The sequence below is a fragment of the Quercus lobata genome, chromosome 7, assembly GCF_001633185.2.
Source record: "Quercus lobata isolate SW786 chromosome 7, ValleyOak3.0 Primary Assembly, whole genome shotgun sequence".
NCBI classification, from domain to species: Eukaryota; Viridiplantae; Streptophyta; class Magnoliopsida; order Fagales; family Fagaceae; genus Quercus; species Quercus lobata.
In genome coordinates this window covers 1,410,264-1,421,868 of record NC_044910.1, presented here as the reverse complement: position 1 = coordinate 1,421,868, position 11,605 = coordinate 1,410,264, and positions in this window count along the sequence as shown.

The following is an 11,605-nucleotide window of genomic DNA, read 5'->3' as shown; positions in this document are numbered from 1 at the left end:
AAGACGTTTGAACTTGCAAATCCACATTATTTTTCCAAAAGAGAGCCAAACCTCCTCCTCTGCTTATTCTTTCTACAAAGTGCAAATTATCAAATCCCAAATTTCTCTTTAATTCTTTTAGCCTTGCTTCATCTGCCCATGTCTCGGCTAAGAACACGACAGAGGGATCTTTAACCCGGATTAAATCTCCAAGCTCCCGAACTGTACATGGGTTCCCAAGCCCACGACAGTTCCATGCTAAGCAACTCATTGGGATTGGCGGGACTGCATGGCAGTCTCCGCCAATATATGGTGATCACCTTCTGAAAACTGCACCCTTTTAGATGCCTGTTCTGTGTCTTCAGTACCCTTAACTTCACTAGTACGTTTACCCAGAATTGGTGCATGCATGGCTGGTTCAACATTCTGATTTAAACGTGCCAAACGTTTCCAAGTTCTCAAACATGATTGGTTCCCCTCATGGTCACGTGAGCTTGTATTGGAAGCATATGCATCATTATGGGTCAAGGGAGCATGACTGTCATCCATACAGATTACATCATCATTGCTAGACACCTTAGGAGCCACCTCATCCTGAAAATCCGGGTTAGCTAGAAGATTTGCATGAGAATCATATCTGCTTAATTCCATATCAATATCCTGGATTTGATCATCAAAGTTTGCCGTTCTGGTATGCGTATTTTCAGGCAACGCAATAGGAAAAGATTCAGGGCCATCAATATCGTTACCTGCATGGGAAGTTGGAGAGTTTTGTGCCTGAATTTCCGGAGTTGGAGTATTATGAAACTCAGTGGATGGATTGGGGTTAACGGGGCTAGCAACCACCGTCTGCGGTGTCCCCTTTGTCTGTTGTCCGCTCTCAGAACCCCTATTACCTCTTGCCGGACCATCATTCCCTCCGAAATCACCTCCGGTGCCTGAGACAAACACGAACGACTTCTTCCCTACTGAGAAGGGATCAGCTCGGAGCCACGCACTGTACCCCTGCTGGTCTAGTGATAACGATCCTTTGTTGGAAAGCCAGACACTGCATTCCTTCGCATCATGGGATACCATTCCGCACCAATAACAGAAGTTTGGCATCTTCTCATACCTTAAGGTTACCCACACCTCACCGTCCTTGCCGAGGAGGACTTTACGTCCTCTGTTCAGTGGTCTAGTGACATTAACGCCGACTCGGACCCTTAGAAAGTCACCACCTATTAGCTCGCCAGCCTGTGCTGCTCTGGAAACTTCCCCAAGGCTATTTCCAATCTCATAAGCTGTCTTTTCGTTTAATCTGCTTACTGGAAGCCCATGGAGTTGAACCCAGAATTTTACAGAGTGAAATTTAATACTCCGGATAGGGCTTGATCCATCATAGCGAGAGAGAATTATAAGGTGTTTGTCATATGTCCACGGTTCAGTAGCTAGGATCCGCTCCGCCTCGTTTTCATTATCAAACACGAACAGTAGAATATGGTTACCAACATCTCGGATCTCAAAACCGTTTTTGGTTTTCCACAAAGGCTTGAGCGTTCTTCCAATCGCCTCGATGTTAAGCACTCTTCTAGTCATAAATTTTGCTGCGAGAATCACCTCTTTAGCATCATGGTTTTCTTCATCCAGAGTAACCCTATTAGTTTCTTCCTCCAATAGAGAAAACCTTTTCCAGTCGTTGAGTACATCCTCCATTACTTACTGAGAGTGCTCAGAACAATGGAAAGAAAGAAAGAAGTATACTGTTTCCCCACCCCAAGAAAAAGAACCCACTAGCCCTACTATCGACTGAGTCAACAGAGGGAAAGATTATCACTCCCTGAGGAAGATAACGTGTTCTACAGCCCCGTCTCTCTAAACAGCGTTAGAGAGTCGTGAGGAGAGAAAAAATTATCGAGTAATAACATAAACTTGGTTTAAAAGTTATGAGTGAAAAATTTTGACACAATTAAATGCATAGGGATAAATTGATATTACCCCCATTGTTAGAGGATTAGAAATTCTAGTATGGCTTTTTGAAAATGATAATGAAAATTTGAGATGGAAGCATTATGAGAAATTGCGAAATTGATTTTATGATCTTATTGATGGTATTCTTCGTCTACTATTTATTGGAGATGGTTTGAATATGATTTTGTTTTACTTTGGCATTTTGGTTTGGTGCAATGAATGGTTCTTAGTTTTTGCTTTTAGTCTCAGTCTCAGAATTTTAGATTTTGGTATTTGCAGACATTGGTGATAGACTTTTGTATAGGTTGAAAACTCAAATTGTTGTGATGCTACATAATTCACGACTAATGATCAAAAAAATAAATATTTAAAAGAGCTTATCAGGTTATTAGTAAAGTAGTGGTTTCTGCTGGGTGTATCACACCATTGTATAAATGCCTATCTGAAAAGCGTTCTCTTTTCTAAAACGTCCTGTAGTTTCATCTCTATTTTGTTTTCATAATGTACAACTCTCAATGTGTATTGTTTAATCATGTAATGTACTTGTGATAACCATCAGCACTAGCCATCTATATTGCTGCAATTTAAAGGCATCACGTATTTATTATTGGGGCAAATAGTTTGAGAATGTAATGTTTACATTTTTGATAAGCTGTACCTGATGTCATCTGTTTGCACATCCAAATTTTGGAGAGAGTTTCCGATATTAATGTTTATAAGTAAGCTGTTGAGAGGCTGTTCCTGAGATGCTTTTGATAGTTGTAATATAATGATATATGGATTTTAGTCTCCTCTAGCTACTTGAAGTAGATCATGGATCTGCCAGGTGTTTAGGAGTGTCTTACATTGGTAGATTCCCTGGCCGGTATGGAAGGTTTTAGGGCCAAATACCGTATTCCGCCGGAGGTAGGCCTAGAGTATTGCCATCTGGAGGAGCTCTTTATCAAGAGAAGGACGGGGCAGGTGGCCATTCCGGTGATAGCCTTTGTGGAAGGAGGAATGACCATCCCTATAGGGAGGATAACTAGGGATTACTTGCGTGGTCATAGGTTGGCCCCTCACCAATGCGTCGCGAATATGTTCCGGATTTTGGGGTGCATAGAGGTCCTGAACAATCAGATGAACCTCGGCCTTTCATGGCACGATGTGGTTCATCTATATGAATTGCACAGCCTCGGCGACTCATATTACTTGAAGTCCAGGTCCGATGAGGTGAGGTTGATATCCTGCCTTCCCAAGTCCAACAAAGGCTTGAAGGACGACCTTTTGATCGTCTCCGAGCAGTGGCACGACGGTCTTCACTGCCTAGTCAAGGCAGGAAAGCCAAGTGGGCCACCATAGAGTTAGATCCCTTGGAAAGGATTTTAGTTTTAATCTTCCCCCCCCCCCCTTTTTTCTTTTTTTGATTCTGACTTTACTTGTTTGCCTCCTCGGACTAACATATCCCTCTCCTCGGATCTTGCAGACAAGAAGCATACGACTCCTCAGCTTAGTTTGGTCAACGTCCAAGCACTCAACTTCCTTCTAAGGTCTGAGATTTACGTGAGTACAGACGGGCAATTGCGATCTGCACCTTTGATTTTGGACTACGTGCCCCTTACTCGTGCTCTAGTGGAGCTCGGCCAAGCAATTAGGGCAGGTAGTCCGCGATTGGCACGGATAGACGTCTCTGTACCAGGCTTTCTTGCTTCGAGAGATTTAACCCCCGTCCAGCTGCCTGCTCAGCGTGCCTTTCCCGCAGTAGTTATCCCGGAGGAAGAGGCCGGTTCCTCGCACTCGTCTTTGGAGGATCAGATTGACCAGTTTTACTTTGCCGAGGAGGGAGAGGTGTCGGCCAGGATAGTAGAGCTTTCGAACTCTGATTCAGATCTAGACCGCGCCTCGGCAGCTCCTGACTTGGGTTTAGTAACCGCACAGGTTGGTACCAGCCAAGAGCCTGAAGAAGAAGAAGAAGGAATGGACCTGAGACAAAGGTCTGGCCTCAGGGGCCTCCTTGCTAATAGGAACAAAGGGCAGTCCTCCAAGGATGCCCCAACGGAGCAGCCGACCTCCAAGGCTCGTCTTCCCCCTCCTCCCACATCGGATATGGCACTGCAGCCTATGCCCAATCTAAGGCGAAAAAGGCCTGTGGGGCAGTTGGAGGAGGGTGAGGTTGGTCAAGAAAAAACCAAACCTCAGAAGAAGGGCAAAGAGACCAAAGAGCCCAGAGAGAAGAGGACCAAGTCCATTGATAGCCGAGACGAGGCGGCTATTCGGAGGGAGCAAAGGATATGGTCGCCGTGGCTCGAACTGGACGGCGCTCCAATTTCTTGGGATGCAACTTTGTGGGAATCCCAACATCGGGAGGCGTCATTCTTGGCTGAGGCCCTGCAGCAGCCTCTTCTTTTGCCTCGCGACATGAAGGGGTTCCGGGATACTCAGCAACTAGAACTCTTCATGTCGCTGAAGAGGGACATGGCAATGGTAAGCGAAAACTTTTACTATTTCGTTCTCTTATTACGCATCCACTTATTCACTATTCCCTTTGATTAAGCTTTTATTTTCCTAGTGCAGGTCACTCAGCAAATCTTCGTTGCTGAGGAGTGGGCCAAAAAGGCACGTGAGGACCTTCATAATGAGGCACAGTTCCGCCGCATTGCCGAGAGGGCTACTGGCGACCTCAAGAAGGAAAATGATAGCCTGAGCCATGAAGTAAATGAGGCAAAGAAGGGGCGGGACAGCGCGGAAGCCGGCCTCAAAAATGCAACTAAGCAGGCTGAGGATCTACGCCTACAGCTCCGCCAGTCCGAGGAAAATCTTAGGACTGAGAAGCAGGTGGTTTCCGATTTCAAGGCCGAGCTTGCAAAGGTTAAGGGGGAGGCCCACCTGGCCAGGGAGGCGGCCGAGAAGGCAGTGGCAGCCTCTTATGAACGCGGGGTCAAGGATACTGAGGTCAGGCTGGCCGAGGAGGTGGCTACTATATGCAGGGAATACATTACCCTGTCTTGGGGTGTAGCCTTGGACCGGGCGGCTGTCCCAGCGGACTCCGATCTTAGGAAAGCTGAGAATATCTTTTTTCCTGAGAAGGTTTGTGAGATCCCCGACGAGGCCACGACTGAAGAGCCTCTCCCAACGAAGGCTTTGACCTAGGACTCTGCTATGCCTGACGCTGAGGATGCGCAGCCGGCCGTGAAGGACAAGTTGCCCGAGGACAGTCTTTCAATTAGGGAGGTTGTTGCGCAGGCTAAGGAGACTGTTTCGGGGCCACCACCAGCAGTGACCAGCCCGGGCCTGCTCAGGGATCAGACTTAGGAAAGTAGTGTAGGATTTTCTTGCTAGATTTTTCATATTTTGTTCTGTTTAAGGGTTGTAAAAGGATTGCTTTTAGGGATTTCAATGAATGGTATCGTTTCCTTTTATTCTTGTTGTTTTACTTTGTCTTCTATTTTTATCATAAATGGATGTTTGTTGTGCCATTAATTGTTGAAAGCCAAGCATGAATGAACGAATGTGTAAAGAATGATAGTTAACAATTTAGACAGAATTGCTGTGAGGCCAATTTTCCCCCAAGTCTGTGGTCCGAGTTGCGAGATTAATTTCCCCCAAGTCTGTGGTTCGAGGAGCCAGGTAGGACTTGGGTTCTGTTTAACACTTGGTGAAAATTGTTGCGAGGTTAATTTCCCCCAAGTCTGTGGTCTGAGGAGCCAGACAGGACTTGGGTTCTGTTTAACACTTAGTGAGAATTGCTTCGTGGTTAATTTCCCCCAAGTCTGTGGTCCGAGGAGCCATGCAGGACTTGGGTTCTGTTTAACACTTATTGAAAATTGCTTCGTGGTTAATTTCCCCCAAGTCTGTGGTCCGAGGAGCCAGACAGGACTTGGGTTCTGTTTAACACTTAGTGAGAATTGCTTCGTGGTTAATTTCCCCCAAGTCTGTGGTCCGAGGAGCCATGCAGGACTTGGGTTCTGTTTAACACTTAGTGAGAATTGTTGCGAGGTTAATTTCCCCCAAGTCTGTGGTCCGAGGAGCCAGGCAGGACTTGGGTTCTGTTTAACATTTAGTGAGAATTGCTTCGTGGTTAATTTCTCCCAAGTCTGTGGTCCGAGGAGCCAGGCAGGACTTGGGTTCTGTTTAACACTTGGTGAAAATTGTTGCGAGGTTAATTTCCCCCAAGTCTATGGTCCGAGGAGCTAGGCAGGACTTGGGTTCTGTTTAACACTTGGTGAAAATTGTTGCGAGGTTAATTTCCCCCAAGTTTGTGGTCCGAGGAGCCAGGCAGGACTTGGGTTCTGTTTAACACTTGGTGAAAATCGCTTCGAGGTTAATTTCCCCCAAGTCTGTGGTCTGAGGAGCCAGGCAGGACTTGGATTCTGTTTAACACTTGGTGAAAATTGTTGCGAGGTTAATTTCCCCCAAGTCTGTGGTCCGAGGAGCCAGGCAGGACTTGAGTTCTGTTTAACACTTGGTGAAAATTGCTTCGTGGTTAATTTCCCCCAAGTCTGTGGTCCAAGGAGCCAGGCAGGACTTGGGTTCTGTTTAACACTTGGTGAAAATCGTTGCGAGGTTAATTTCCCCCAAGTCTGTGGTCCGAGGAGCCATGAAGGACTTGGGTTCTGTTTAACACTTTGTGAAAATCGCTTTGTGGTTAATTTCCCCTAAGTCTGTGGTCCGAGAAGCCAGGCAGGACTTGGGTTCTGTTTAACACTTAACCCAAATAGCTGTACAGCAACACGGCGTCAAGCATGGTGTCTTTCATTAATAACAGTACCTTTTCAGGTTGTTTACATTCCACGGATGTGGTACTACATGTTCGTCCAAGTCTTCCAAAAAGTACGCCCCAATGCCGGCTACGGATGTGATACGGTATGGGCCTTCCCAGTTTGGTCCAAGCTTTCCCCATGCAGGGTTTCTCGCGATGCCCAGGACTTTCCTCAGCACTAGGTCCCCGGGCGTCAAGGGCCTCGACTTCACCTTGGCGTCATAGCCCTGTTTGAGCTTTTGCTAATAATAAGCTAGGTGAACCATCGCACTTTCCCTTCTCTCTTCGAGGAGATCCAGGCTTTTTTCCAGAAGGTTGTTGTTAGCAATGGGGTTGAAGGCAGTAGTCCTTTGGGTGGGGAAGTTTATCTCTAGTGGGATGACAACCTCGGCTCCGTAGGTCAATGAAAAGGGGGTTTCTCCCGTGGACCTGCGAGGCGTGGTGCAGTATGTCCACAAGACGTGGGCTAACTCTTCAACCCACCTCCCTTTCGCGTCGTCCAACCTCTTCTTCAGTCCATTCACTATGGTTTTATAGTTCTTTCCCCCGTTTCTCTCTCTTTTTTCTTGATTTCTCCGATCCCTTCTTCATGGGGATCCCCTTCTCTTATATAGTCTCCTTGAATTAATAAGAACCTTACACTTGTTAGCCATCTGGACCTTCACTTGAGTGCCTGTCCCATCAGACATCTTCCTTATCTTTCTGTGAGTTTCACTGGCCAATGTAATACTGTTCGCCTGTCTTCTCCACATTAATGCGGCTGAAAAAGTAGCTTTCTTGCATTTAATGCGGCAGTTGTGGCTTCTCCCTGATGTCTTACACTTTCTTTTTTCCTGTTGTGTGAGGCTCACCCTCCTACCCACATTCACCTGGATGGGTTCTTCACTGTGGGTGGGACGCACATTGGGCCCATATTCGCGTGTCCGAGGAGGCATTCCTCCCCGGACGTCTTTTGGATCAAACTGGGCTCAACAGGGTTGGGCCGGGAGCCACTCGGGCCCCTATTCCCCGTTGGGTCATGGTTGGGCTTTGTGCAGGTCCACAGGCCCATTTGTTGATTTTGGGAATTTCATCCCTACAGAAAGAATTAAAACCTTTTGATGTTTCCAAACGAAGACTTCCAGCTTTGAAAATGAATAAATAAATGTGTATTTAAAAAGAAAATATCAGCTTATCAAATAAAATAAAAAATATCTTATTAGTGGGATTTAGTTAGCTCAATTAATCAAATCTCTTGTCATTGAATAACTCTTTTTGATGTCTTGACCACTTTTGTAGAGTATCAATATCATAACATTTCACCTGGATATGCCAAAATATTGCTAAATGAAACAATCATTCAATGAGAAAAATTGATTAACACAATGATTTTGTCATCTCATAGTCAAGAAAACATAACCAGGTAGCAAGAATTAAGAGTCTAAAAGGGCAAATTAAAAAAAAAAAAAAAAAAAAAAAAAAAAAAAAAAACAAGAAAAGTACAAAGAAACATATGCAGAGGGACAAACGAAGAATGAAAGGACAAAATATAACCAACCTGAGCATTTCCTTATTTTCGAAAAACTGCACACATAGTGTACCCATAATTCCAGCTACTTCCGCTATTTCTAGATCTTCTTCAATATCAATTTCAACAAAATGCACATTCTGATCGAATTCGTTTGCGGTGCCCTCTTCAACTAAAACGTACCTGCAGCTGTCAAGCTCAACTTGGCCTTCCAACAACTGGCTATTCGGTGAATGACCAATACCTTAAAATAACCCCTTTGCCTCACGCACAGATTTTGAAGTAAAATTCCAGACATCTGGCCTTTTGTATTGCTAACAATATCTATGGTCTCTGTATTGAAGTGCACGGTGATATTTGGATTGTTTTTTTGGTATAAGTGATATTTGGATTGTTTTTTTGGTATAAGTGATATTTGGATTGTTGCACACTCTGAAACATTCAAGATAATCAACCTGTTAAGCAAACATTCAGGTCAGGGAGTTGAAAACTCACGTACAAGTTGTACATCAGTACACAATTCACCAGCAAAAAGGCAGCCAACAGTTAAAGATTAAAAAAAAAAAAAAAAAAAAAAAAAAAAAAAAAAAAAAAGACCATCACAAACTGAAACTTTTTAGCCACTACTAAGAAATTGACAGTGGCATTATAATTAGTGTCAAAGGCAGAGGGTCATTGCAAGTCCCACAATACACTTGTAATGTAGGTTTAAACAATGGCATAAATGAGATTTAACATTCTTTGAAGTGGCTTTCAGTAGAGAATTTAAATGATAGAAATTATTGCACGGCAATTGAGGTAAAAATATGAATGTTCTATGGTGAGCATCGCAATAAGGATTGTGTAAGAAATGTTGCTATAAGCAAGACTACCTTCCTGCACATAATAATGCACTACCGTCAGCCACATGCCATATTAAGTTAAAAAGGACCAAAATCAATCATGTCAACAACAGAGAAATTCAAGGGTGATATATTATAATCTAATTGGTGTTATTTGATGTCCCAACCGCATAGGTATCAATAAGCCACAATGTCCCTCTTTTTATAATCCTTGCACCCAGTAGCACAATTATCGATGGCTACACTTAAATCCTAAAGTGCCAAATTTGAGATAAATATATATATATATATATATATATAATTTGATTTCCCCTCTTTTTTTCTTTGCTAATTCTCTCATATACAAGGAAAAGCTTTAGAACATAGTGGATTGAAATTACTAGAGAAAGGGATTATCGGAAGACATGCAAGGTCCAGTTCATGAAGACCAAAATGTAAAGAGAAAGCATGCCACATTCTCCAAAATTTAGATAAAGCAAGACCTTCCCAAGTTTTTATTATGAATTGACCGTTTAATATTATATGAGTCTATTTACAAACTTATACCATTCAATTTCAAGTATATATAAATATATTTCAAGACAATAATATATATAAAAATATAATATTATATATAATTAAATTGATCCCTCATGTTCACGAATAAATTATTATGTTTGAATTTGACTCATATAATGATTGAGTCTAAAGTTAGGCTTGAGCTTAACTCGTTTGCTAAACAAACGAACATAAATAAGCTTTTTCACGAGTCAAGCTCAAGCTGTTCATAAATAACTTAGTTTATATACAGCCCTACCATGAAGCTCTAGATTAATCAAAACAATTTCAAACATATAGGGCACAAAATCAAAATAAATACAAATATAGAAGATGTCATTGGGCATTGGAAGGCAGCAAATTGTAATGATACATAACATTTGAGAATCACTTAAAAAATTTAAACTTTAGGTGATAAAATCAAAATTAATCCAAATTTTAGGATATTATTATTATTATTTTAATTCAAACCCGACCCAATTAAATCCATAGACAACCCCCATTTTCACTTTTTTTTTTCCTAGTTTTTAAAACAATGCTAGCTTTAAACCCTTAAACCTCCAACAGACTATCAATTTGCAGTGACCGAATGTAGAGAATTGTAAACTGAACTGAACAAATGTGATCAATATTCCCCCAATGCGGCCAAGCTCCGCATTCCATTCTCCATAGCCAGCCATCACCTCCAACCCCAACCCTTGACAGCACTCTAAGGAACCTCCTAACACTACTCAATTCAATCTTTAGGGGTTGAATTGAGTTAATTTTTAGAATTATCATGAGTGGATATTTCTTAAGTTGAAGAAGTTGTATTGGGTTTTTCATTTATTTTGTTTAGAGTTTGGGACAATTTTGATTTTGTTCAAAAAATTTCAAAATTCAAGTTACTCCCTTAACGCTAGGTATTGTTTAGATTTGTTCACTTCCGCCAATGTGCTATGCCTACTTGTGTCCATTAAGCACTAGATTACTCAAAAGAATTTCAAACATATAGGGTGCTAAATCAAAATAAATACAAATATAGAGGGTGTAGTTGGGTTGCCAAATCTGGTTGGCACTTAACAAAAATTAAGCATGGTGTAAGCAAATCATAACATTAGGGGATCATATCAAAATTTTGAAAATTTAAGAGATATAATTTGCAATTTAATCTTTTATTTTTTTAATTAAACCCAAGCCAATTAGATCTATGCCATGGACAGCCTCATTTCCATTTCTATTTCCTAATTTTTACTTTTTTAAAAAAATGCTAGCTTTAAAACCTTAACCCTCCAATGTAGCTTAGATCATGTCATCATGTGACCTATGAATATCTTGCTTTATTTTATGTCATTTTTGAATTTCTAGCTCTTTACATTTTCCCTTTCAAGATCTTGTCAAAGAATTCAAATGTGCTTTATATTTAAATCTATTAGAATTCACTCACTACAACAAAATGTATTTTTAGTGACAAAAATTAGTTAGGAAATATTTTTCGTCACTAAAAATACAGCTTTAGTGACGAAATATGAATTTCGTTACTATTGTGATTTGAAAAATGGGCACCAATAGAGGGAAATTTTGGCGCGAATTTAATTAATCTATAGTGACGAAATATTTCGTCACTAAAAGTTGAAATTTTTAGTGACAAAATATTTCGTCACTGTAGGTATTACTATGGATAGTATTAGTGACGAAAATCCTTTCGTCACTATAAGGAAGAATTAGTGACGAAAAATATTCGTCACTAAAAATAATAATAGTTGTGCACTTATATGTTTTTAGGGACGAAATCATAATTCATCACTAAAAGTATAATTTAGTGACGAAATATGAATTTCGTCTCTAAAAATCTTCACAAAGCCCAGTCTTTAGTGACGAAACTGGAATTCGTCACTAAAGACTTCAAAGCCCAATTTCAATACCCAGCACATGCACCAAAAGTTTTTAGAGTTTTTTTTTTTCAACAGAGCCACAAACTCTCTTCAAAGCATATTTCGGTAAAAAAAACTCTAAAGTTTTTAGAGTTTAAACAAATAAAATAAAAAAATAAAATAACTAAATCACACAGCA